Here is a 23,521-nt window from a genome sequence, read left to right on the forward strand (position 1 = left end):
CTTATAGTGTTCATGTTTATAGTGTTCACCCAAAAAAAACAAAAAAACAAGGAAAACAAGCTGGGACTGGGCAAATTTTTTTACGATGACGTATTTACTCACGCAAATGTTTATAGGACGTTACTATGCATGTAATCATGAAAACTACATATAGTATTTTGGGATACGGAAATGAACAAAGCTGAACTTTTTCGCCGCCCTGGTTTCTTTAGAAAAATTAATCTAATTGGCTCTTGATCTATGAAACTTACAAAATGTAGAATTCAGAAAATGATGTTAAAGTATACTTACATATTTAACGTCAAAAGAGACATGAATCTGTTTAACACAAAATTTACTTTGCAGCAATTATCCTTTCGTATATTCGGTTATGTCTGCTGTGCCACGTCAGTCGATCTGTCGATCAATACCACATGACATAACTTGATGATCGTTATATCACAGACTATGGAGGAATCACACAACCATTCACAAATGCTGATAACACGATCAAATATTGCGAAATATTTGCTGGAAAGTCCCTTTTCAATCACATTGCACGCACAGAGGACGTGACTATAGAAATATTTGCTGGAAAGTCCCTTCTCAATCACATTGCACGCACAGAGGATGTGACTATAGAAGTGTAGCTATATGCGTTATAGTTACACACTTTGGAGGAATCACACAACCAAAAGTCCCTTCTCAGTTACATTGCACGCACAGAGGACGTGGCTATAGTAGTGTAGCTGTATGCGTTATAGTCACACACTTTGGAGGAATCACACAACCAAAAGTTCCTTCTCAGTTACATTGCATAGACCAACATATAGAGCCCGATCAGCTTCAGGATTAAACTATTTGCGAGAGGAAAGAATGTAAATTACACTTGATAGCTGTCATAAACTTGGTGCCTCTCTTTATATATTGAGCTGCATAGAGTTAGTCTTCGGCGGTAACAAATTTCACGAAATTATTCCTCACTCGTTCGTCTAGCACAGCAGAAATAACTCCGGTCCACTGGGTCGGTCCGTTGCGAAATAACTTAATAGAAAATACAGGATCCATCCATAATTAAAAGTATGTTTAGATCCTTCACAAAATACGAAAAGTTAATGTAACGAAATAAAGTTATGCGGTTCCAATAAGATATATCTACAGCGGTCGGATAGAAACGTTTCCCAAGTTGATAAGAATTATCCGATCGAAAGTAATGATAAGACGATTAATGTAGGCGATTAACGTTGTTGCAGCTCGTCGTGTTGAGCGGTCGAAGTCGATAGTCGAAGTGGTGTAAGTTCTAACTAGCGATACCACAAGGGTAATTGAGGGCGCTAACAGTTGACGGAAACAATATCAGTGTCAAATTACGCCGCTACATGGCCCATGTGATAATATCACAGCCTCCACCAAATTCAACTTGCTAAAAATTTCTGATACTTAGCTCATTTCAGTGACATATCTTATTTTAGTTTAATTTTTTTCTTCATAGAATTATGTCCAACATTTGTGTAGATAGTGGGCATTATACCTCATTTACATTTTTGTAGCAGTAAACAATTTGATATATTCACCAACTGCTGAATCATATGATCCCATTTGGTTGACTTCAATACATACATTTCTTTATTGAGTAACCGGTCAGTCAATTTCATCTTTCTCTGGCTACCGAAAAATGGGAATATTTCACTTTTCCAAGAAACTTGAATCGACAAACGCCTCCAGATGTCATTTATATATGGCAACCTCACTAGCAACCACGTAACAATGACCCAGTCAAATGGTATCATTTTCCTTACCGCACCCGCGGGCACTTCAGAAGTTATGTCTCCCTCAGTTTTTTATCTAGAGGAATATTGAAATAGTTAGTCCGTAGGCCTAGAAGTGAAAATATTTTAAGTATTTTAATTCCCCTCTTTTGTTGAAAAAACAAACAGAATGTGGTTAATCTTGACAGAGACGATTGGTTATGCAATAAACGGAAATTAAGTTATCAAATTTACTAACTCCTTTGGAGCTTAATTTTCCTCTCACTTATATAGTTCTGTAAATTTTGTAAACGTCCCAATAAATTATAAAAATGATCCCCCCTTTACACAACAATATACCTGTTAAGTTCAAGTCTGCAAGATGGGTCCTTTCTAGGAGATAGTGAAAACTTTCGTGAAGGGCTATTAAAATATCTGAAATAGTCTAAACGCGCACGCCTGCCTTAATTATAACTTGTATGATTTATAAACATCTGAAAGTATTGAATCATGTAAAAGTAACTTGTTAAAGTTGATATGTTTATGATGTTTATAATCTTGTATACGTATACAGTGGCGGCGGAACCGGGGGGGGGGGGGGCTTGGGGGGCTCAGCCCCCAATGAAAAAGTTGAGGGGGCAAATGCATGATAAGCCCCCCCCCCCCCCAATATTTACCAATGCTCCGAAACGTGCATCAGCCCATTTTTCAACGCATACTTGTCGATCTGTCCGATGCACACGTATACTATATAGGTGTAATAATTTTAGTAATTGCTGGGGGACCCTCGGCCCGTCCCCTGGCTATAGACCACATTATCACCCCAACCGCGTCTTCACGCCCCGTGAAAAGTGAAAGCAGTGAACGTGAGTATAACGGTTAGCGTAACACAACTTCGTCTTAGGCCAATGACTTGCCTCATATCAGCCAGTTCTCCAACATCCCCTTACATAGTGGCGGAGCGTCCATATATACAGTCAGGGGGCGGATGCCCCCCCCCCTGACGGACTCAAATGGACTGCTGGCGCCCTTTTCAGCTTTTCACTACTTTTTACTTATTCGCGATTATTTACTAATTTATTGCGCTCTCATATACCTATTGACATTTGTCATATTCTGTTGGTGTAATTTTCCGACAAAATGGCGACGACACCTATTTATTCTCCGTTTATCTGCAAATTAGCAAGGCCCGGAAAGGGTCATTTCCTGCAATCTAGGGAGTATCTTTACTCAAAAATTTTCTGTACGCTCCGCGCCAACCTGTGGTGGCGCTTCGCTTAGATAGTGTCGAAAGCGCCCCTACAGACCATTCTTGCCCCCCTGACCAATACCCATAGCTCCGCCACTGCCCTTACTACACTCAAAACCGTCTTTGCGAGTACACTACGAGTAATAGCTACTCTCTTAAAACACCACCGAATATACAAATTACAATGTTTTTACAGACTTTTACGTGCAATCTGAGAAATTGCAGGCTTGAGACCCACATTTTAGGGCTAGGTATTCGCAGCATAAAACACTCGGAAAGTGCCGTTTCCGGCCATCTAGAGGTTTGAAAAAACCCAAAATTTTCTTGTACGCGCCGCGCCAACCGATGGTGGCGCTCCGCTTAGATAGTCTCCACACATTAGCCCCCCAATAATTTTTCCGTTCCGCCGCGCCTGTGGGTATAGTAATCATATTGTTAACATACTTACATCGTCAATTTGAGTGTTGTAGGCTCTATACCAATAAATAGATAAAAGGAAGAAGTAACGAAAAATGCCTTCAGAAACGTCAACTATCACTGGCAACAGTGATACAAAAAATAAATAAATTCAGTTAAAGCAACATATACCCGTAAATTGTTAAAAGAGAATGAAATAAAGTCACCTGATTAAACGATCAGCTTAAGTTAGCCCACCAAAATCACACTAGTAATGATAGACTTGAAGAAATGAAAATGAAAAATACAAAACAGGACATTTTGTCTGACACAATTATTTCAAAAAGGAATATTCCGAATTACATCGGCCAAAGCAGGGACGGTGGAGCCCATTTTTGAATGGAGGGGAGAAGAGGCGGGGGGTGGGGCGTGTGCAGGAAGGGAATATTACTCATTGCTTCCCCTGGTGTCCGCCGCGTGCACACATTTTACCACAGACTAAATATTTACGATCCTTGAGATCATTCACAATAAATTATCACGCTTTCGACACGATCAGGATGGATTGGAGCAAGTTGTATAATTAACAAATTGGAAATTGGTAAATTGACCTAGAGTTCGATCCTCTGATCAGAGTGAATTCAACTCTAATTAGAGTCAATATCCTAGAAACCTCATCCTGATGGAGTTTCTTCGGCATTTGAAGATCTATCTATCTATCTATCTATCTATCTATCTATCTATCTATCTATCTATCTATCTATCTATCTATCTATCTATCTATCTATCTATCTATCTATCTATCTATCTATCTATCTATCTATCTATCTATCTATCTATCTATCTATCTATCTATCTATCTATCTATCTATCTATCTATCTATCTATCTATCTATCTATCTATCTATCTATCTATCTATCTATCTATCTATCTATCTATCTATCTGTCTGTCTGTCTGTCTGTCTGTCTGTCTGTCTGTCTGTCTGTCTGTCTGTCTGTCTGTCTGTCTGTCTGTCTGTCTGTCTGTCTGTCTGTCTGTCTGTCTGTCTGTCTGTCTGTCTGTCTGTCTGTCTGTCTGTCTGTCTGTCTGTCTGTCTGTCTGTCTGTCTGTCTGTCTGTCTGTCTGTCTGTCTGTCTGTCTGTCTGTCTGTCTGTCTATCTATCTATCTATCTATCTATCTATCTATCTATCTATCTATCTATCTATCTATCTATCTATCTATCTATCTATCTATCTATCTATCTATCTATCTATCTATCTATCTATCTATCTATCTATCTATCTATCTATCTATCTATCTATCTATCTATCTATCTATCTATCTATCTATCTATCTATCTATCTATCTATCTATCTATCTATCTATCTATCTATCTATCTATCTATCTATCTATCTATCTATCTATCTATCTATCTATCTATCTATCTATCTATCTATCTATCTATCTATCTATCTATCTATCTATCTATCTATCTATCTATCTATCTATCTATCTATCTATCTATCTATCTATCTATCTATCTATCTATCTATCTATCTATCTATCTATCTATCTATCTATCTATCTATCTATCTATCTATCTATCTATCTATCTATCTATCTATCTATCTATCTATCTATCTGTCTATCTGTCTATCTGTCTGTCTATCTATCTATCTGTCTATCTATCTATCTATCTATCTATCTATCTGTCTATCTATCTATCTATCTATCTATCTATCTATCTATCTATCTATCTATCTATCTATCTATCTATCTATCTATCTATCTATCTATCTATCTATCTATCTATCTATCTATCTATCTATCTATCTATCTATCTATCTATCTATCTATCTATCTATCCATCCATCCATCCATCCATCCATCCATCCATCCATCCATCCATCCATCCATCCATCCATCCATCCATCCATCCATCCATCCATCCATCCATCCATCCATCCATCCATCCATCCATCCATCCATCCATCCATCCATCCATCCATCCATCCATCCATCCATCCATCCATCCATCCATCCATCCATCCATCCATCCATCCATCCATCCATCCATCCATCTATCCATCCATCCATCTATCCATCTATCTAACTATCCATCTATCCATCTATCCATTTATCCATCTATCTTGTACATCATAAGCGTGTATTTTGTTGACATAACGAATGCATAATTAGAGTTCATCACCTTTTGTTTTTACACCATGAAAGTATATTTTGATTTGATTTGATTTGATTTATTTGATTTTCCACTGGATATATACATGTGGAGGGAAGTCCTCTAAAAAGCCAATTCAGGCTTAACAAGGTAAAGGACTCCCAGGAAAGAAAGAAAGAAAGAAAGGGAAAACAAAAAACAAACAAAAAGCATATATACATAAATGAAAATATAACTAGTGTCTTAATAAAGAATAATTAATAACATACAATATAAACGATGTATCAATACTGAGAAATTACTTCTTTTTTTAGTGCTTTTCTAAATGTTTCTTTAGATGGTTTAGATTTTATAGTAGCAGTTAGATCATTCCATGTCCTCATAGCACGATTCTTTAAACTTAACGTACCAAATGTTGTATTACATAAGTTGTGGTGTGCTTGACCGGCACTTCTAGTGCGGTGACTATGTATGGCGCTGTTAATAGTAAATAAGTCATGAAAGGCTGCAGGAAGTAAGCCATTCCAAGCCTTGTAAAAGAATGTGGCTACATTCAGCCTAACAATATCGTTAAATTTTAATAAGTTGAGCAATTTGAAAAGTGAGCTGGTGTGTTCACGATATTCAGAATGAGTTATGTGACGAATGACTTTCTTTTGTAGGATTTCAAGAGGATGAAGATAAACATTATGGGTGCCAGACCAGATTATAGAGCAATATGAAAAATGGGGGAACACTAATGTTTGGTAAAGCATTCTAAGAATATTCTGAGGAAAATAGTGTTTCAACTTAGAAATGATACCAACATTATTCGCCACAGTGTTTGCAATATTTGATATATGTTCACACCAAGTAAGTTTACTATCAATATAAACTCCGAGAAACTTTATGCTATGTACATGCTTGATAGGCTTACCATCCATTAAAATGTCTTTTTTCCAAGAAAAAGATTTGCTTTTATTGAACACAATGTAGCTGGTTTTATCAAGATTAAGTGAAAGCTTATTAGTTGCAAACCAGTCGTTAAATTGATTCAACTCCATGGATACTATGTCATGTAAAGTATTCAAGTTATTGGATTCGAAAAATATACTAGTGTCATCTGCAAATAAAATAGTTTTTGCAATATTAGAGATATGACAGATGTCATTGATATATATAATGAAAAGAAGTGGTCCTAATATTGAACCTTGAGGAACACCACAGCGGATTTCAGCATAGTCAGACATGGTCTTCTTATACGAAGTATACTGTAAACGTTTTGATAAGTAGCTGTCCATCCAGTTAAGGGTTGGTCCTCTAATACCGTAGAATGATAACTTGTTTAGCAGAATACGATGGTCAATGGTATCACTTTTGATAGATCTAAGAATATTCCAATACATGTTTTCTTCTTATCAAGGCTATCGTATAATTTATCAATGGCATCTGCCAGGGCAAGCTCAGTTGAGTGACCAGGGCGGAATCCATATTGTTCCTTGCAAAGTATGTCATTAGCATCTAGAAAATTTATTATTCTGTTGGACATGAGACGTTCGAGAATTTTGGAAAAGCATGATAGAATAGAGATTGGTCGGTAGTTCTCGTAGATATTGGATTCTCCTTTCTTAAAAATGGGCAAGACCTTAGCAATCTTCAGCTTGTCTGGGAATACCCCAGTGGTGAACGATATGTTACAGATATGAGTAAGAGGGGTGACAATGAAAGGTAATACCTGCTTAACAATATCTGGCTTGAAATCATCATACCCAGCTGCCTTCTTTGGCTTTAAGCAATGATTCGCAACACGTAAGAGTTCCTCCTCCCTGACAGGGTAGGTGAAAATAGAGTTTCGCGTACTATTATTGCTATACATATGGTTGTTTGATTTTGCAGTATGACTGATTTTGCTGGCAAGTGAGGGTCCAAGGTTAATGAAGAAGTCGTTAAAACCGTTTGCAATGTCTTGATCGTCGCTGGTTTCGTGATCGCCGTCTTTGAAAACAGATGGGTACGATGATTTCTTACGGTCTTTCTTAAGAACCTCATTGATTACGCCCCAGGTATCATTTACATTATTGTTACTATCTTTGAATTTGTTATAAAAATATAACCTTTTAGAAAATCTTATTATGTGGTTTAACTTGTTTCGGTAAGCAACATAAATTTCTCTATTGCTATTTGTAGGAGCTTTTGAGTAAAGTCTGTAGAGATGGTTTTTTCTTTTAATAGATTTTAGTATACCCTTAGTAATCCATGGATGTTTTCTCTTGCGCCTATTTCCTTTAGTAATTAATAGATGAGGAAAACACTTATTATAAGTTAAATAAAAAGTGTTAAAAAATGAGTTGTAAGCTGAATTAGCATCAACTTTAGTTAACACCTCCTCCCATGTTTCCTTCTCAATGTCGTCGATAAATTCTGACATGTTGTGTCTGTTAAAATTTCGTATATGAAAGGGTTCTTTTGTCTTGTTTGTCCTGTCAAGAACCTTTAGGAATATAGGCATATGATCACTCAAATCAGTAATGAGTATGCCTGTAGTAAGAGAGGTATTAGCATTCGTTATAATGTTATCAATAATAGTAGCTGTATTACTACTAAAACGAGTAGGTTTTGTTATCGTAGGGTTAAAACCATACGAGTGCATAATGTTTAAAAAATCTCTAGACTTACTAAAATTGGACAAGTTAATGTTATAATCCCCCATAATATACGTAGTACTCTGGTGTTTGGTTATAGTGATCAAAATGTTTTCCATGTGTGTGTTAAATTCAGCCAATGAGCCATTTGGTGGTCTGTACACTACACCGATGATGGAATTCTCACGTTTACAAGGCTTTGTAATTTCAATAAACAATGACTCAATAGATTCATTAAATATTGATAGATCAGGTCTACATTTATAACTAACATCATTACATATAAATAGGCAGATTCCTCCACCCATTCTGGTTTCTCTGTGTCTTTCTTCAAGTGTATAATCCTCCATGTTGATAAGGGGGGAAATATTTTTGCCAAGCCAAGTTTCAGTAAACCCAATAACTGAGAAATGTTCGTCTAGTGTTGTAATGTATGAATATATATCGTCAAAATTTTTGTTGAGGCTACGACTGTTGAGGTGGAATATGGATACAGAATTACGTTGTGGTAAATTATTGAATGTATCAATATCATAGTACTTACATGATACGTTGGTTTGACATGTAATAGTGTCATGACTATAGTTCACGTTTGGATTCAGAAGAGAAGCCATGTTGAAAGGTTGAAGGCAATTTTATATCATGAACGATATTTTATATCATGAACGTTTAACTTTACATCACCATCGTTTGCTTTTACATCATACTCATAAGTTTTTACGTAAGCCCACTGCCGTATACGGCTGCGTATGCCTAATCATCGTACACCTGCAACTTTCGGCGTTCCATAATTACCACACAGTTTTAAACAGCTATTGCGCAATATCGATGTAAACATTGAAGCTGAAGAGAATAAGTAATGAAGTACAGTACTTAACGACTGGAAAAGAAAGATTCTATATTTTGGCCAAAAGAAGACCAACGGTTTTCACACTCAGAACTTGTGAAGTTTAACAGTAAATTATCAGAATGGCTATCTACGAACTTCTTTTCAATTCTACTACGCTCACACTGCTAGGCTCAATAGTTGCTGTCTATTTAGCGTAAGTCTGAAGAGGGGTTTAGTTTGTATAGGCTTGACGCTTGTCAAATAAGCATAGGCCTTTGCTTTCGTTGTACTAGTAGTAGTCTTAAAAAGTTAGCCTAATAATATACTGAAAAACAGTTAGCATTGGTTGAGTACTTTGTTAGTATATAAAACTGATAACAACTTCAAAATTTAACAAGAGGTAAACGAAAGTAGTATAAAGTTATTGTTACCGCATGATGAAAGTTCAATTTTCGAGGGTGTCTGAAAATTTATGGTATTCTTGAATGCAAGTACAGTCTAGATCATTTTTTTGACATAGAAGGAGCTGGTGGTCTTAAAATTGCACATTTGCCTAATTTAATGACTTGTATTTGGTATTAATCATTGTAAAGTAGACAACTTTACAGTTCACTGATATTTTAACTTTCAGAGCAGACATTTTACAAATTCCTTCTGACAATGTTTATTTATATATTTTACAGGGTAGATTATTGGAAGATGCTTACTTTGTAAGAATTGGTATTCCTGCACCTCTACCCATTCCTGTGTTTGGAACTATGTTCTCCTATTCGAAGGATAGATTATCAATTTACCATTTATCATATTAACCTTTTAGGAAAAATGGAAAGTTAAGCAATCATTAATGCACGCGGTTTGGGCGAGTCTTCAATGTCTTTAAGGAAAGGCTTGGTTCAGCGGTTAGAGTGTCCACCTCACAATCCTTGGGTTCCAGGATTTTTTTATTTTGTATCATTATTTTCATCTTAAACGAGGGTAGTCCTGCTCAGTGCAGAAGCACTGCTTTCAAGAGGAGCCCTCAATACAAAGTACATATACAATACTATACAGTAGAAAAACGATAAACATCCATAAGCACAAAAAGGACGGTAAAAAGATAGAAAAACAAATATCAGACATCTAGACAAAATATATAAGTTTCGCCAGCGGAGTTAGATTCTCCTGACGTATTCAAATATCCATGCAGTTCAGTGGTAGTTTGAGGAGTCTTCCGTGGAGTTGGTATTTCTGGTTTGGGAAAAGGGGTTTGTTTCTCTTTTGCCTACCTCAGTCTATGTGGTCAGAGGCTGTGGCATACACTCTCGTCCATCTTCACTTATAACAAACTGCTGAAATTGCTACAAATTTTCAAGAAAATGTTTTCTATACCAGTCAGTACGTACGATTTAGTCTACGTACGATTTAGTCTAGAGACCCTAACAGTAGCTGATTTGAGACTCTATCCATGTTAGATTTGTGGCTGAATACTGGCTTACATCAAGCCTTCTATTTCGATAAGTGTTGAGAGGATAACGCGACAGAGTGAGTGTGAATTCACTCCCAATTCCTGCTCCCGGAACCTCCATTTAACGTCCCCATCCGACGGACGAGAGTCTATACCCCAGCATCTGACCACCGTAAATATACTGAGGTAGGCAAAAACCGCACCCCATTCGACATCACTGCAGTGCAGCCATGACGCCACAAAATTGTTTCGAAACCAAGTGAAGAACAGAAACAAACCCCTTTTCCCAAGTTCACAAACCAGAAATACCAAATCCCGCACGGAAGACTCTGCACATTACCACTGCACTGCAACGAGTTTTGAACAGGTTAGGCCCTAGAGTTAAGAGAATCTGGCTCCTGGCGAAATTTAGATCCTGATACCTAAGGATAGTGAGCCAGACACTGTAACCGCTGAACCAAGTCTTTTTCCTAATTTAACAGTGAAAGGAAAAATGCTTTCACTTCAAGCAAATTTGGGCCACCACTGGTCTCGGCACGTTACCTTTAAAGGATGGTGACGTATATGCCACGATTTTAATTTTATTACCGCTTATTCCATGGGGAAATTTGTGTGCTATAATGATGTATCAATAGTGATAAGTTTTGGTCGATGGGCCAATACATTGAACGTCGCTTCCCTTGGAAGAAAAAAAAAGCTTATACTTGTCACGGACTGCATTGTCATTTTTAGTCATGCGGTTATCACTGGAAAATTATAAACAGTTGAGAAGGTATGTCTTATTCCTTTTAATCAAAAACATTGAACTCTATAATTGATGTAGTCACAAATTGCAGTTTTCCTGTCTAACCTAATTACTACAATTTACGTGTTCTAGTCCCAATCCGAGTATGCTCAACTTTAGCTTTGAATCAGTGACGTGCAGAGGAATTCAAATGTTTATGTGTGTTGAGGGGGTGGGGGGTGGGCGTCGGACAACTTCCAATGCCCCTCCGACTGATTTTGGTAGGGGCCTGAACCACGGGATGAAAGCTTTGAGTTCGATGAATCTCCCATGCACGTAGGCGTGTCTGCATATTTATGCTATAGCCTAGGCTACATTCCTACTTGGGTTTAGGCGCAAGTTTATGCTAATTAACCAGTAGTAATTTCAGTTAGATTAGAATGATTAGCACAAGTTTGTACATAGCCAAATATAAAATATACATAGATGACGATTAAACTGAGCATTATTGTTATAAAACCGTTTATTAGCCAATGATTTTTATAAACATTTCACCCAGTTAATTGGTAATACATAAAAGGCTACATGTATGATACTGCTGCTGTAATAAGACTCGTATGAGTGTAGTGCATTTATACATTAACACGATAAAAGTTGAAACTAAAAGATAGAAAAATTATTAGCTTCCTGTCATAAAATCAGTTTTACATAGCTAGGTTCTAATGTAAATAATCATAAAGTACGCCTCCTGAGCAAGTAACAATTAAGTACTATATAATACGAGTTCAAGTATATAGATTATATGCTCCAGTACGAGTAATTTAACTTCCGGTTACTTTTCACGGCGAGTACGAGTAACAAGTACATTTCGAGTAATACGCAAAACTGCGAATATGAAGGAATATTGTAGGATTGTGCATCAATGACTGATGTTTTGGCTTCTCAAGACGACGCTTAATCAATACAGGATATCAAATTTCTGAGAAAAAAATTGTTTTAAATTAAGGCCCCGAATGTATTAAATGTATAGCAAAACAGTTTTTTCTTTCTGAATTCCTTAACGTATAATGAATTGTCACATTTACACAACATTTGCAAAATAGAAAAAAATATTTGACCAATATGAAATAGTACTAGATATGTTATGTACAGCAAGCAAAGTAAGAAATATCATGGTAAGAGCTAAATTTCTTTCCCCTGGAATAAAAACGTTCTTTAACTTTTAGATATTATTTGTATTTTGACCCGAGAATAGTTCCAATCAACCCCACTGTAGAATTAAGTGAAATCATATAAATTTTCCTCTTGATATATCTTACATAATTTAATGGAATTATTTTTAGAAATACTAAACATGCAGTAAGGATACATAGATATTACGTAATGTAATTAATAATTGCATCCTCTAAAAATCTGATACACGAAGGTTTCCTTTCTTTATTTATCATTCTCGTAAATTTTCGACGAATTATTCCCTATATTCCACTGAAAGGAGAAATTGAATTCCATGTAGAGCTGAATAGACTTGAACAATGTGACTAGTACAATATAAAAGTACGGAGGTATACGAGAAGTATAGTCTACATGAAAAGTAAGTTAAGTCGATCTCGTAAAAGGTCATACTCTCCGTATATTGCATTCCGTATTGTGCCCCCTTCCAACCACCGCCAATCCCTCTCTGCTCTCCTTTAACACCGTATTTAAACGACACATATAAAACAGATACCAAAAGAGCCATATAAAGCTTGCATAAAATACAACACATACCAAAATATACAAACGAGACATTTCAAAAATTCAGACAGGCAAGCAGGCTGACTGCATGATACGAGTAACATATCATGGATGGCTGTAGATAAAACCTGTAACACTACAATGGCTAAAAGTTCACACGCCATATAAGAATGAACAAATCCATTCAATGTTGTCTGTGCATGTAACATATATCACAATCAAATGCGAGATACTGAATTGGTTGTCTTTATAACCCGATCTTTCCTTTTGCAAATTAAGGAAGCCATGTTATTTAAATATACCATTTTTTTGGAAGAGGAACATTTTCAAAGATTTTAAGCTTACATTGTCCAATTCTGGTCTCATTTCCCATGTCTACATTATTCCAAAGAAGACCAAAATTGTCCACTTAAAAGAAAGACAGAAAGCCCTTTCAAATGCAACGAATTGTGACTGGTATAAGGCGTACATTGCTTTCTTATCAGTTACAAACGATATCTTACTGATGGCAATGAATTATATTACAAGACTATTTAAGTACTGCTGATAAACTTACACATTATCCAGCAAGAAAAAAGAGAGATAAGGAGAAAAACTTCCAGCAGTTGTGACTGGCAGAGCAATGTTTGTTTTGAAATAAACTGCAAATGTATTCAAGTTGAACAACAAATCCATTCAGGCATTCTATCGTTGAAGGGCAATATTTTCATACATTGTGATAAGCCTTAAATTTCTAATTAATTCATATGACCTTTGAACTCTTATTCCCGTTAAGTTTCTTTAAATCACTAGCAACTGGTGACTGGTACCAACGTTTGGTAAAATGTTAGATTAAAGATTAAAGTTCTTCAAACAAGATCCATTCGAACATGATTTCACATTGTTACCAATGTGACCTCAAAATGACCTTCTCTCCAAACAATTACCCTTTTGCTGAACAATATGATATCCAAACAATAGGATTTCCTTCTGCTTTTGCCTTTGAGGACCTGAAATGGCCTTTGGTTTCCTGTCATAATATCAGTTTACTTACCTAGCTTGTAATGTAAATAATCGTAAACTACGCCTCCAGGGCAAGTAACAATTAGGTACTTTACAATCCGAGTTCGATTATATGGATTATGCTCCAGTATATACGAGTACTTTAATATCCGGTTACTTTTCACGGCGAGTAACGAGTACATTTCGAGTACTACGCAAAACTGCAAATATGAAGGAATATTGTATTAAAGTGCATCAATGACTGATGTTTTGGCTTCTCAAGACGACGCTTAATCAATACAGGATATCAAATTTCTGCGAAAAAATTGTTTTAAATTAAGGCCCCGAATGTATTAAATGTACAGCAAAACAATTTTTTTTCTTTCTGAATTCCTTGACGTATAATGAAATGTCACATTTACACAACATTTGCAAAATAGAAAAAAATATTTGACCAATATGAAATAGTAATAGGTAAACGTTATGTAAATAAAGCAAAGAAGAAATATAAGATAATAGCTAAATGTCTTTCCCCTGGAATAAAAAACGTTCTTTAACTTAAAGATATTATTTTGGATTTTGACCCTAGAAAAGTTCCAATCAACCGCACTGTAGAAGTGAAAAAATATTACTTTTCCTTTTGATATATCTTACATAATTTGAATGGAATTATTTTTAGAAATACTAAACATGCACTAAGGACACATATAGATATTACTTAATGTAATTAATAATTACTCTAAATATATCTTATACGAAGATTTCCTTTCTTTTTTATCATACTTATTAGCTTTCCACGAATTGTTCGCTATTTTCCACTGGAAGGGGCCGTTGAATTCCATGTTAGAGCTGAATAGACTTGAACATTGTGACTATAGTACAATATAAGAGTAGGAAGATAAACGAGAAGTATAGTCAACATGGAAAGTAACTTTAGTAGAACTGGTAAAAGGTCGTACTCTCCGTATATCGCATTCCGTATTGTGCCCGCTCCCAACCACCGCCAATCCCTCTCTGCTCTCCTTTAACACCATTTAAACGATACATACCAAACAGATAACAAAAAGCCTTATAAAGTTTGTATGAAATACAACACATACCAACATATACAAACGAGACATTTAAAACATTCATGAAATACAAAGGCAAGCAGGCTGACTGCATGATACGAGTTACATATCATGGATGTCTGTAGATAAAACCTGTAACACTATCATGGCTAAAAGTTCACATGCCATGAGAGAATTAACATATCCATACCATCTTGTCTGTGCATGTAACATATAATAATAAATGTTAGATACTGAATTGATTGTCTGTATAACCAGAACTTTCCTTTTGCAAATTATGGAAGCTTGTTATTAAATATACCATTTCTTAGGAAGAGGAACATTTTCAAAGATTTTAAGCTTACATTGTCCAATTCTGGTCTCATTTCCCATGTACACATTATTCCAAACAAGACCAAAATTGTCTACTCAAAAGAAAGACAGAAAGCCCTTTCAAATGCAACCAATTGTGACTGGTATAAGGCGTACATTGCTCTCTTATCAGGAACAAACGATATCTTACTGATTGCAATTGAATTATATTACAAGACTATAAGTACTGCTGATAAACTTCACATTATCCAGCAAGAAAAAAAGAGAGATAAAGAGAAAAACTTCCAACAGTTGTGACTGGCAGAGCAATGTTTGTTTTGAAATAAACTGCAGTTGTATTCAAGTTGAACAACAAATCCGTTGAACAACAACTTGTTGAAGGGCAATATTTTCATACATTGTGATAAGCCTTAAATTTCTAATTAAGTCATATGATCTTTGGCCTTTTATTCCCGTTAAGTTTCATTTACACCACAAGCAACTGATGATTGGTACCAACTTTTGGTAAAATGATAGATTAAAGATTAACGTTCTACAAACAAGATCCACTTGAACACGATTTCACATTGTTACCTATATGTGCCCTTACCGAAAATCCAGATCTGGCTTTATATCTGGTTTATTCTGGCCATATCAAACCTTTATCTGGCTATATAAAGCCAGATACAACTTGATATAGAGTCAATCTAGATATGCAGATAAAGTTTTATCTGGCCGTATAAAGCCAGATATAACTGGATAAAACATTGAAATGACCTTCAATTCTCCAAAAACATAACACTTTTGCTAAACAATATAATACATCAATATCCAAACAATAGGATTTCCTTTTGCTTTTGCCTTTGAGGACCGGAAATGGCCTTTGACCTCCACCAAAGCGAAGTGATTCTTTCTCTCAATATCCAGAATTTATCTCTGGTGATCTCAAATTACATTTTAACGCCACTACCTCTATTTGATACATCCGCACGCAAAGTGTGAGATCTGTCCGAGAATCCCTTCTAAGGATATACTACGTTTATACTGTTTTCACGTAGTTTGACCTGTGGTGACCTCAAATGACATTTCAACTACACGAATAACTATATACTTCTTCTACTCAATATGAGGTAATCCGATGGCATGGACTAGTTTACGTTTCCAGTGAGTGAAATCACATTAAATGTTCATCAAAAGTTTTACTTTTCAACAGTAAGTTTCTTATGATAAATTTGAAATGTTTGCTTGGTTGTCACTGTACTTATATTTAGAAGTATATACAATAGCAATTTTTGTTGGCTATAGTTTTCCTCCGTGAAAAAGTGAAAAAATAAAAATAAAGTGAAATACTATTAGAAAATTAAAGCTTTTCGAGCTGACTTGCAGTGATCACATCGATTCAAGTGGTAATGTTACAAACATTCACGAAATACCACTAAATTTTAAACATTCACGTCTGCGCCATACATAATGCTATGAATATTTGCAGAAAATATACAACTCTGTTGATTGAGGAATCAACTTCACTCATAGTTTTGTGTCATCGTGCTACTGTGAGCAATTAATTACAACTTTACATTAATATTAACAAAACAGTTTGCTAAGCATGTAATGCTCAGAGTTTGAGTTATACCTTTGAAAGTGATATCGCGCTTAGTAAAATTGTTGTGATGTTCTGCATCGGTTATTTTTTAAAATAATGACTTTCACAATTTACTGCTTTTGGACACGCATAAATAAAAACAAATTTTACTAAACCTAGGAATTAATTAAATGTTCCTAATCCTTGGATTACCTCATATTGAGTAGATGAAATCTATAGTTATTCGTGTAGTTCAAACGTTATTTGAGGTCACAACAGGTCAAAACTTGAAACCGTGTAAACATAGTATTCTAAGAATGTATATATCCCTTATCTGTCCGAGAATGTTCTCGGGATAGATCTCATACTTTGCGTGTGGATAGTGGCAGTAAAATATCATTTGACATCACCAGAGACCAAATTCTGGATATGGAGAGAAAGAATCACTTATCTTTGGTGGAGGTCAAAGGCCATTTGAGGTCCTCAAAGGCAAAAGCAGAAGGGAATCCTTTTGTTTGGATATGGATGTATCATGTTGTTCAGCAAAAGTGTATGTTTTTGGAGAGGTGAAGGTAATTTTGAGTTCACAATGGTAACAATGTGAAATCTTGATCAAATGGATCTTGTTTGAAGAACTTTAATCTTTAATCTAACATTTTACCAAACGTTGGTACCAGTCACCAGTTGCTAATGATTTAAAGAAACTTAACGGGAATAAGAGTTCAAAGGTCATATGAATTAATTAGAAATTTAAGGCTAATCACAATGTATGAAAGTATTGCCCTTCAACAAGAGAATGTCTGAAGGGAATTTTTGTTCAACTTGAATACATTTGCAGTTTAATTCAATACAAACATTGCTTTGCCAGTCACAACTGCTGGAAGTTTTTTTCTCTCTTTTTTCTTGCTGGGTAATGTGTAAGTTTATCAGCAGTACTTATAGTCTTCTTATATAATATAATTGCCATCAGCAAGATATCGTTTGTTACTGATAAGAAAGCAATGTACGCCTTATTTCAGTCACAATTGGTTGCATTTGAAAGGGCTTTCTGTCTTTCTTTTGAGTGGACAATTTTAGTCTTGTTTGGAATCATGTAGACATGGGAAATGAGACCAGAAATGGTCAATGTTAGCCTAAAATCGTTAAAAATGTTCCTCTTCCTAAGAAATGGTATATTTTAGTAACATTTGCAAAAGGAAAGATCGGGTTATACAGACAATCAATTCAGTATCTAACATTTATTATTATATGTTACATGCACAGACAATATGATATGGATTTGTTAATTCTTTAGTGGCGTGTGAACTTTTAGCCATAATAGTGTTACAGGTTTTATCTACAGCCTTCCATGTTGTGTAACTCGTATCATGCGGTCAGCCTGTTTAACTTTGTATTTCATGAATGTGTTAAATGTACATGTCTCGTTTGTATATTTTGGTTTGTGTTGAATTTTATGCAAGCCATATATGGCTCTTTGATATCTGTTTTGTATGTGTCGTTTAAATGGTGTTATAGGAGAGCAGAGAGGGATTGGCGGTGGTTGGAAGCGGGCACACAACGGAATGCGATATACGGAGAGTATGACTTTTTACGAGATCGACTTAACTTACTTTCCATGTTGACTATACTTCTCGTTTATCTTCCTACTCTTATATTGTACTATAGTCACATTGTTCAAGTCTATTCATCTCTAACATGGAATTCAATTGCCCCTTTCAGTGGAATATAGGGAACAATTCGTGGAAATTTTACGAGAATGATAAATAAAGAAAGGAAACCTTCGTATATCAGATTTGTAGAGGATGCAATTATTTTACGTAATCTCCCATGTTTCCTTAGTGCATGTTAATTATTTATTCAAATTATTCCATTCAAACACTTTAAGATATTTCAAGAGGAAAAGTAATATAATTTCACTTATACAGTGCGGTTGACTGGAACTATTCTCGGGTCAAAATGCAAATGATATCTATAAGTTAAGAAACGTTTTATTTCAGGGGAAGGAAATTTAGCTCTTATCTGATATTTCTTACTTTGCTTCCTGTACATAACATTTATCTATTACTATTTCATATTGTTCAAATATTGTTTTCTATTTTGCAAATGTTGTGTCAATGTGACATTTTATTATACGCCAAGGAATTCAGAAAGAAAAAACTGTTTTGCTGTACATTTAATACATTCGGGGCCTTAATTTAAAACAATTTTTTTCCTCAGAAATTTGATATCCTGTATTTATTAAGCGTCGTCTTAGGAAGCCACTACATCAGTCATTGATGCACAATCACTGGCGGATCCAAGGGGGGGGGGCAAGGGGGGCCATGCCCCCCAAAGGTGAGCCAAAAAGTGTTTCCGAACATCCGCTAAATTATATGATCGGAAATTAAAAAAAATCGAGAGGAATAGCAGTGGTAGACTAGTCTAAACCTTTTCGTTTTCTGGTTTAAAATTAAATGCAGAGCTCCCAACTGACCCGCAATTCGCGGGAATTAGACCCGCATTCTAACACCCAAACCCGCTGACCCGCACAAGCGTCCGAAAAAAACGCATTGTAATTGTCAAGTATAGATAAAAAAATTTTGCATCAAATTTTGACTTAGCAACCATCATTTCTTTAGCATTTAGCATAATAGAGTATGAAACCTCCTTTACAGCATCATTTGAACCTCAAATTAGCCTATATTTCTTTTCATTGGGGCGAGCAGCGAACATTTTCATGCCACAGGAAAGAATGAATTATCACCTACTATTCAATTTATTGATGTTACACACAAAAAAATGCATATTTCTCAGAAAATTTTGGGTGACAAAAGCCTTTCTAAGTGCCACCATTTTACATGTAGGCATCACCAGCATTCCAAAAAAATTCAAAAGGGGAGGGGGACACCCCCTCCCCTTATACCCCTCCCCCAGGACGGCGATTCGTGGCATGGACCAGCATTTGCCTTCTCAAGAGTTGGGAGCTATGTAAATGTATGAGCATGAGGATTTACAGTTTAACACCATTTTGCAGTTACAGGCTGGTTGTAAGAAATTTATAACCTATGAGAAATAAAATTTCTTGAGAAAGATGATCCCAACTTTGTTTTATAAATATTTTAGAAAATTACACCTGGGAAACATTTTGTTTAGAAGTAAATTAACATCACCATTGTACACTTTTGTCGCACCAAATTGCATCTGAGGGCATTCAGCAATAGAAAATTTTTCAATGGGGAGGGGGACACCCCCTCCCCTTAGACCCCTCCCCCATATCACTCTAATGCCACTTTGGCCCCTCCCAAACAAAGGCCCTGGATCCGCCAGTGTGCACAATCATACAATATTCCTTCATATTTGCAGTTTTGCCTAGTACTCGAAATGCACTCAATATACTCGAACTCGTAATATAAAGTACTTAATTGTTACTTGCTCAGGAGGCCTACTTTACTATTACTTAAGAGTAGTCTGGTTAGTTCAGTCAATCATTGTGCATATGATTGTGTGTTTAGTATTTTTTATGTGTTAGTTCTTCTCAGTATAGCAACTGGGTCGTAAATGCGACATTATGTTAGGACATTATAAAACACATTCAGATTTCAACTTATTAACGGGTACTCACCTTTACCAGTTTTAACTGATAAAGCCATGAGAATCGGCTATATATATACATTTTTATCAAAATTTGAAAGGTACAAATATAACAAGGAAATCGAGCCTTCATTCAAAGTCATTGTGGCATATGGACAAGCTTGTATAATGGTTTAAGTTCATATGCAGCTCGGCCTGCAGTTTGCAGTTTTCCGACAGTTTTTTTTTTCCATTTTTCTTATTGTTTTTTCTTTGAGTTTTTGTTTTTTGAAATGCAGTCTAATCGCTCAACCAATGATTATATATTTCGTGGGGTTTGTTGTCGAATGGTATTGATAATTATCGCCAAAAGGTGTCCTTGGTTGTAATATGTTAGTAAATATAAAAACGTACCTGGCATTGAGGGTGGAACTTGCCAGCAGAATGTCATTAAAATCGCCACAAATCTTGGTGGGAATATGAAACTGTAATACATGATCGTTAGTAAATACGAGCAATTCTTTAAACCTGTCGTCTAGTCAATGAAAGTTGTTTCTGAATCAGGAATAAAACGTTCCATTTGCTACTTTCAACTTCAGACTGAATGATCAATGTAGTTTAATCCATAAAGTATTTGCATTCAACGAAAGCAAAAGAGGTATTCTATTTCAAAGTCATAATATATATATATATATATATATATATATATATATATATATATATATATATATATATAATATATATCTAAAGTTATCGTGTATGGAACATAGAGGATACCGTACATAAATTACCGCACTTGTCGGTAATTTTACAGCCAGTTGCGGGACAAAAGCCCCTACGTTTACTACCGTTCAGGACCTAATGTTATGCGTTGCTGTTGGAATAGAAAATTGACCTAACAGGTTGTATATATACAAATTTAAGCATTCAATATTTTCCTCATTTAGTCGTTAACGATACAGGACGTTGACAATGTATCATGTTGTAATATCTTTCTTGAGATGTCAATCAGTACATTTGTCATAAACTGACAGCAAAGAGGTTAAAACATATTAATTAAAAAAGTATGGCTACGGATGCTTATTGGCTCCATGTTCTTTTGAATTTGTATAAATTACAGGAGCTTTAGAAGAAGACAAATTAATTACCATTGGCATGGATGTGGGTATATATATAATTTATATATAATATATATATATATATATATACTAAAATTCTACACTAAAATCTATATTCTATCTAAACAATATATACTATCTAAAAATATATATATATATATATGTATATATATACCGGGGAGTGGGAGAAGTGGGGGGCACAATCTTCCAGATTTGGAAATTTAAAACAAACTTGTTCGTAGAAATGTCCATCTTACACTTAATGAAACAAATGGTAATTAAAAAGTGTCGTTTTGTCGAACAACATTAAAATACTGGAAATTGTGATAGCGAATGCACAGAGGGCCCATTTTGTCGAGACGATTTGTGTTGATTTTGCGGTCACGGTCAACTTTTTCTATTCGCAAACACTCAAGATTTATGACTGACGCATAAAACATTGGCGCTATGCTCCAATGGTTTAAATGGATGAGTTTTAGACACTGAATATTTCCTTCACAATAATAGCAACATGTTCGTAATATAACAGTCATTGTTACCCAGATTTGTAATGAGTTATTCTTCTTATGGCCGAGCCGAGTCTTTAGCTGGTAATTTCTTGATTGTGTTGAGCTATTGACTCGTTTCAGCGAGGGGGTGGGGGGGGGGAGGGTGAGACTCGACGAACTTCCCATGTAGGCTATATATTGTTCTTGATTTTCCAACTCATTACGATTTCAATTATATATATATATATATATATATATATATATATATATATATATATATATATATATATATATATATATATATATATATATATATTCATTTGCCTGTGTCGTTTACCTCCATTTCATTAACATAAAGTCTGTTCAAAGTATTTCTTTCGAGATCCGGCTTTAGGAATCACAAATGATTTCGAGTTGGATAGCATCATGTTTGATCTCTAGAGTAAGGCAAAATATGTCACTAAAACAGAACTGGTATTGATCGATACAGGTCAAAAACGTCTACAGTGAAATTACGACGTTCCTTACCGGTTTCGAACCTCTGGACATACAATCAGCGTCCGTAGCCTAGTGGTTAGGGTGTCCGCATATAAAGCGGGAGGCCCAGGATCGAACCCCGGTGGAAGCTGGAAGTTTTTTCACTGTCCTTTATTTTCCAACTCATTCAAACACTGCTTCATCGGAAAGAACGAAGTAGATTGCGAAATTGTGTCATTTCCTTCATTGCAATGAATAAACAGGTGTTTTAAGATGTTTCATCCGTGGAAGTAAGTGTAAGATGTGGAGGATACGAGTATAGGACTGAGTTAAAATCTTAATCGGGCCGCACATGTGTAGACTATTTGTTTTACCAACATGCGACGTAGGCGGTAATTTTACGGTAAATCGTTAGCGCCATAATGGCAACAGAAAGTAAATATTTTTCTTTCGATTGCGACAGCATTTCTCCATTACTTAAGCCAACCCGGTGAGAGTGCATTAAGAATAAGAATCATTGAATCTACTTCGGAAGTTTGTTTTCCGAAATTCATCAGCGAACAGGTATTGAGACTTAAAAGTTGCTGGAATAGCGTAAATGTGAGAACAATAAATGATCATCGACATTTATAGCCTGCAATTAGGGGCCCACGTCATCTTCAACTAAAGGGTGAGAAGACTCGCGCTCAAAGAAACGTCTCATGCCGGTAATCTGACCTAGTTTCGAATGAGGTGTAACAGAAGTGTTAGACACCATCACCGATCCCAGAAAATACACACACAGCTTGCTACCGTCGGTAATAAGACACTGGTGTACAGTCAATACATCCAGCTACGGTAAATACCCACAACACAGTGTACATAGCAGCGTACGTGGACATCTCAGGACTATAGATACAAGATAACAAGGTATCACGTAGACTGTCTGCATTTTGTAGCGACAAGAAGAAAAGGTCATTTGCAAGCAACGGAAAGTTAACTTTTTCATAGCGCGGCACTCGGTTTGGGGCGAGTCTTCAATGCCTTTAAGCCTTAATTAATAGTCATAACAGTGATTGAGCCTCCTTTAGAGCCTAATA

This window comes from Apostichopus japonicus, chromosome 7 (assembly GCF_037975245.1).
Source record: "Apostichopus japonicus isolate 1M-3 chromosome 7, ASM3797524v1, whole genome shotgun sequence".
In the NCBI taxonomy this organism is placed as follows: domain Eukaryota; kingdom Metazoa; phylum Echinodermata; class Holothuroidea; order Aspidochirotida; family Stichopodidae; genus Apostichopus; species Apostichopus japonicus.